General features: G+C 42.7%; 1 protein-coding gene across 5 annotated transcripts in view; it reads right to left on the bottom strand.

Annotated features, from left to right (window-relative positions):
- The window catches only part of ZBTB38 (zinc finger and BTB domain containing 38), a 128,205-nt gene extending 123,087 nt beyond the window's left edge, over positions 1–5,118 (bottom strand). For 3 of the 5 annotated variants that reach the window (XM_037022886.2, XM_037022881.2, XM_037022883.2), the window contains exon 1: positions 3,324–3,404. The gene's annotated coding sequence lies outside the window, so the exon portion shown is untranslated. Of the gene's footprint in view, positions 1–1,238; positions 2,655–3,323; positions 3,434–4,774 lie in introns of those variants that run through there. The other 2 variants (XR_012129507.1, XM_073232337.1) reach the window with 2 other exon arrangements.
- Between the last annotated feature and the right edge of the window lie 1,106 nt (positions 5,119–6,224).

Consider the following 6,224-nt stretch of genomic DNA (forward strand, 5'->3'; position numbering starts at 1 on the left):
CTGTTGTATTTTGTATTTTCTTGATTACTAGTAATGCTGAAAATATTATTATTATTATTTTTGGTTAACTGTATTTATGATTCTGTGAATTGTTCATATTATTTGTCCATTTTTCAACTGAGCCAACTTTTTCTTCTTGATTTATATATTTGGATCATTAGTCTCTTTTATATATTTCCAAATATTTTCTCTTCTCCTCTAACTGGGCTGAGATAGGCTGAATATTCCTTTGAATGCCGTTATGTAGATATAATGGAATTCTGGCTAAGATTTTACAGAAATGTTCAAAGCTGTTGGAAGGATTCCATCCAGTATGAATTGCTGTAAATTTGATAAATAGGTAAAAGAAAGCAAGTAAATATGGTACACTGATCAGTGAATTGGGTTTCAGCAAATGGGTCTGCTTCCTTTATCAGCATATCTATATAATATGGTCTCAAGTACCCCAAAGTATGACTGCATTTCTTAGTTTTAAGTATCCATTTCTCCCTTGTATTCATTACCAATTTACTTTCCTTTTCTAATCACACAGGCAATATATCTTACTGTGGAAAGACTACATATGTATATCTATATATACACATGTAATTGTAGCAGACATTTTTCACACCTATCGGCTAGTTATTCCCCCTTCATCCATGATGGTAAAGACCAGCTTTTGTTCAGGTAGCCACTCATACTTGTTAAGTGGACTATTTAATTCTCTAATTTTACTACTTAATTTTTGAATTTTTGAGAAAGTCACATTAAAAGTGGGGATAGAAGAAACCCAGAAACCTTGTTTCATAGCCCCAGACCCTTCAGTGAGACCAAGGGACCCTGGAACCACAAGAGGTGACCACACTGAGGGAGGAGGGTCCACTCATTCAGCAACAGTGTGGTGAGCCTGCCGTTGTACCTGCTGTGGGTTCCACTAAGAACATACAAGTTCCTAGAAGGGGTCTAAAGTGGATTCAGGGTATGGTAGTTTGCAGAACTGTAGGCTGACAACACCAGTAGACATTTACTCTTACGAGGACTTTAGGTGAAACAACCTGGCAACACAATGATGGTGGTATCCTGACTGATCCTAGCGCAGAGAGGAATGAGCCAGAAGCAGGGAACTCTCAGATTACAAGTAAAGTATTACAAATACTTTGCAGACACAGACTCAAGAGAGCCATGATATGCAGACAAAATTTTGTAGAGCCAAAGGAAGCACACTGAGGCCCAATATGCCAGATGCCAATATGCCAAAACAGACATGATGCTTATGTGGAGACGGGGAATCTTTTCTTCCATGTGTTTTTTTAATTTTAGTTTTCTGTTATAAAATACATCACATCCCAGATAACTGAATATGTAAGAGATAAAGAAGGCTAATAAATGTCACATATCAATCATCTAGCTTAAGAAACAGAATATTACCAATTCCTTTGAAGACCCCATTGTATGTTTACATTTAATACCCTAAACTGAAAACTGAACATAAAAGCTTTACCTCATGTGTCACTGGCCAGAACTGCATCACATGCCCGTACCATTTCAAGGGTGTCAGGGCCATGATGATTGCCTAGCCAAAAACAGTTTTCAAACTTTTTGGTCTCAACCCTGTTACACTCTTAAAAATTACTGAGGTCCCTAAAGAGCTTTTGTTTACATGGGTTATATCTAGCAATAATTATATTAGAAATTTAAACTAAGAAAGTGAAAAATATTTTTAAATTACAATAACAAACCCAATACATGTTAATATGCACACATATACCCTTTTAAAGAAAAACATATGCTCCAAAAGAAAAAATAATTAGTGAAAAGAGCTGCACTCTTTTACATTTTTGTAAATCTGTATCTGGCTTAATAGAAGACACCTGGATTTCCATATCTGCTTCTGCATTCCAGTCTGTTCTAATGTTGTTTTGGTTGAACTATATGAAAAAATATGGCCTCATAGGGATATGTACATTGGAAATAAGCCTTTTAGATAATTGTGGATACTTTTTTTTGATACTACACCAAAATTCAACATATCACAGCTTGTTAAATGTTAGTAGCAATTTGTAATCTAAAACTACGTCAATGAACTTTTCATACTCTTACTTGAAAAATCTATTGGGCTATCTTGCAATTGGGATAGATTTTTTATCCATGCATCATGGTTTTATAACATCATATGGTTCATTTGGAAGATACTGGTTCACTAAGTATAGTGTTATTAAAGTAGGAGGTGAAGACTTGATAATATGTGTGAATGTTGAAACCACTGTGTTATATAAGTGAAACCATCATAAGATTGTATATCAATGATATTTTAATAAAAAGTTATTTAGTACTCCTCCCTTTAAGAGGCAGAGCTTTATTTCTCTTTCCTTGAGTGTGGACTGTAAACATGACTCACTTTTAATTAATAAAATGTGATGGAAATTACACAGCATGCCTTCTGAGGGTAGATCATAAAAGACATTAAGGCTTCTATCTTTCTCTCTTGGCTCACTTGCTGTGGGGGAAGCTAGCTGCCATGTTGTGAGGATACTCAGAGTCCTGTGGAGAGTCCATGCAGTGAGGAACTGAGGCCTCCTGCCAACAGCCATGTGAGGACAGCTCATAGAAGCAAATGCTCTTGCTCCAGTCAAGCCTTCAGATGACTGTAGCCTCAAAAAACATCTTGACTGCACCTGCAGGACAAATCCTAAGTCAGAACCATCTACATAAGTCGCTTCCAAATTCTTGACCCTAGAACCTGAGATAATAAATGTTTATTATTTTAAATCACTGTTTTAGAGTAATTTGTTATGCAACAAAAGATATCTAATATTCTGAGCTATGCAGATCTTCCAAATGTTGACATATTTCATTATTCAACATAAAAAATCACATTTGCTAATATTAATACTGAAATTCTCAGAAGAATCTTTTAAGCATTGGAAAGCTAACAAGATTATATGGAAGGTATGTTTTTCGAAATTCTAATTTTTGCTTGAAAGACCAAATCTTATCATTGGCAACAATATTGGTTGTTTTCCTTGAAGTGGCAAGTTTTGTTCATTTTCTAGAAAATTTCTACCAAACACCCAAGTCCAAATAATCACACTGTCATTCAAGTAAAGAGGTGGTTTTTGGAAGGGTCTAGTTCAGCTAGCAAAGCAAACAAGCACAGAACTGCTTTTTGTCCAGCAAGTGACACCTGTAACTACCTCCAGGGGAGGTAGTCCAATGGTACAGAGGATAGCAAGTAGTATAACACCTGCCACGAGGGCCAGCAGTCCTGAATGCCAACCTGCTCCATGGTTTTCAGGTGTCAACATAGGCATGACTCACACAGGATGCAACAATCCTTTACTCACAGAGAGAAGAGAAAGTGCAAGATGGGATTCAGTGGTGGGTGTCCTTCATGTTGCACGCATGGTCTGCAGGCACTCTGCTTGTGCTGCAAGTGATGGGCCTGTTACCTGCCCTGCAGGAACAGATATAGCAGTAGGGTTGGTCAGGTGCCACATGACACACATGCTTTAACTGAACAAAGTACACCTCAAGTCTGGAACAGGGAATGATAGACCCAAACAAAGAGATATGCCCAGCACAGACTGTGAGAGCTCTTTTATCCTCTTATAAGGAAATGTCCCAGGCCCAAGGCACATTCTTACATGACTCAACAGGGGTTGAAAGACTGAGCGCATGTGACTGCCTTTCCCAACACTTTTCCTCCACACAAACAGTACCTTGGTATGCAGCCAACTTGCTTTATGCATACTTCCCATTCTGTCACACAGCATATCAAAAGGGTATGTACCCAAGTTTCAAAATTGAGTAAAATGAATACTTTTACAGCTTCATGATGGACAAATTTAAATGAAACTGGCTCCATGCCTCCCCACAAGACCGTTAGTGAAAAATACAATAACGGCAAATAGAGTTTGATGCCACTGCCTTGATTCATGCCAAGGTGGTAGCAGTTTTATGCACCACTTAGAATTTAAAAGTCAATACAGTGAAAAATGCAAATCTTAGTATTATTGTGGAACAGTTTTAACCTTGCAGGTTTTTTAAGAGACCTCCACAGCTGGCATGCAATAATGCGGCAACATTCAGCAATATGAAATTACTAGTAGTAGGTGGAAAGAAAGAGGGAGAGAGTGGGGAGGCTGGCAAGTCTGTAGTTCTTGCACCTGCCTTGTAGGACAAACTGTTACCAGTGGTTGTAGCCCCCTAGGAGCAGATGGGGAAGTGTGCACTATACTCAAAATGTTCACAGCAAAAGCAAATTACTATGGGTTGTGTCTCTCATAGAGAAACACAGCTCTGTAAATGTGTTCTTCATCTGCCTGCTTAGACATAGATCTATTTCTTTCTTTTGAAACATACAGTGAAAATTGGTCTCATTCCCTCTCACTCCCTTACCCCTGCACCCTAACCCTCCCATTTTGTTCCAGTTAACTTTCAATCCCTCCAATTTCCTGCAGTTCTTAGTCCACTCCTTTCCTCCAAATGCTCTAGACTCCGTATCTCAATCCCATTCCCAGAAGCTGCTCCCATTTCTAGCCAGGTGCTCTAAATGGCCCCCATGGGAAAGGTGAAGTAGGCACTGGGACTGACAGGTGTTGCTGGAGTCTGAGGGATGAGGCTGGGAGTGGAGGATCTGAGAGAAGAGGATTGCTTTCTCCAGAATCTTGGCATTTGAGAACATGTGGTGGACGGGCCATATATAGCCATAGGGCCAGCGCTATCTGGAAAGTTATCTGTTTGGGGACTGAGGCGGCCCGCCGGGAACCATGTTATCTTCCCTCTCCCTGCTTACTGTCCACCAGCTTTGACCTCTGTGGCCACTGCTGGCAGTAGCGGAAGAGCCGTAGGATCCACACGTGGAGCCCTCTGGGTTATGCCCTAAGGACCAAGGTCTTCATCCCCTGGAAGGCGGGCAGTGCAGCCTTGGGAACAAGGGATACCCGGGACCATTGAGCTATGGGCCTCCATCTAGAGAGATGACAGGCGGCTGGCCGACAATGCGGGAGCAGGCAGGAGTGCCAGGCTGAGGCGGCATTGCGCATCAAGCACGGAAGGGCTGTGGCCAGGTCCTTTCCCTCCAAAGAAATGGACTGAGTGATTTGCACACACGCTCACTAACGACCCCTGGAGGTGAGCGCTCGGCTAAACCTCGCACCGTTCTATCCCTTCAGAAACAGTCTCTACTACCAAGTTCCCCCACCTTCCGCTTTCGAAAATAGAGCGCAGTTCCGGGGTGGTACCCTTACCGAGAAGCTTTCTGGGAAATGGAGTCTTGGTCGGAAGGATTCTGGGAGTCGTAGTTCCTACTATTTCCTTTGCGCACGCGCATCCGTTTTCACCCCGCGTCTTCTATGGCTCCACCGCGTGGGAAACAGACATGTACCGCTGTGCAAGGCCTGACCTTGACTTGCAGCCTGTGTGTCCGGTGGGGAGGGGTCTCGGGGTGGGTTGCAGCACACGGACTTGGGTCCTCAGCCCATCACAATCGCCAAGCGTTATCAGACAATTATAGCCACACCTGATAATCCACCATAAACGGAACGTAGGGGCAGCACATTAGGGCCCAGAGGCACTAGAGCCGAAACCTTGGTGTATGGCACAGGACCAGGCTGAGGGGTGGAGCGTCCAAATTCTGGGTCCTGAAGGGCCGGGTCCCCCGTGAGCGGGGCTACAACCTTGGAAGGGTCCTCGGGTCAGACAGAAGAAATGGGCATTATCCCCTGAGAGTGTAAAGTTTCCGTTTCAAGTGGAGGCGCTGTGACCCTAACTTTTTTCTATCAAGGTCACTGCGGTGTGCTTCTGGGAAAGGTCGTGAGGAGAGGGCACTGGGGACGGAGCAGCAGTCCAGGAGATGTGATGAGGGCCAGTGGTGGCAGTGGTAGAATGGACCGTGTGGATGAGAAGGGCTCAGAAAGAGGTAGGAATTAAGAGATTCCCAGATTTCTGGTGTGGACGGCTGGCATGGCTGCGGATATTCTCACCTAGTGAAATTTCTACTTATAATCTGTCTCAAACCCCGCAAAATGAGGGGTGGATGAGTGAGCACATGGATGCCAATCCATTCACACACGCACATTTTGACCCAAAGGATATTCATGCACATAGCCACACAGCTCTGTTATACTCACCCCTATGAGCACACGAGTACACACTCTGCCAAATAGCTACTCATGAGCACACACATATACTCCCGCCCCAGACAAAGGCCCTGATGCATGTATCCATCTCAGATTAAAGATCTG

The sequence above is a fragment of the Manis javanica genome, chromosome 3 (genome assembly GCF_040802235.1).
Source record: "Manis javanica isolate MJ-LG chromosome 3, MJ_LKY, whole genome shotgun sequence".
In the NCBI taxonomy this organism is placed as follows: domain Eukaryota; kingdom Metazoa; phylum Chordata; class Mammalia; order Pholidota; family Manidae; genus Manis; species Manis javanica.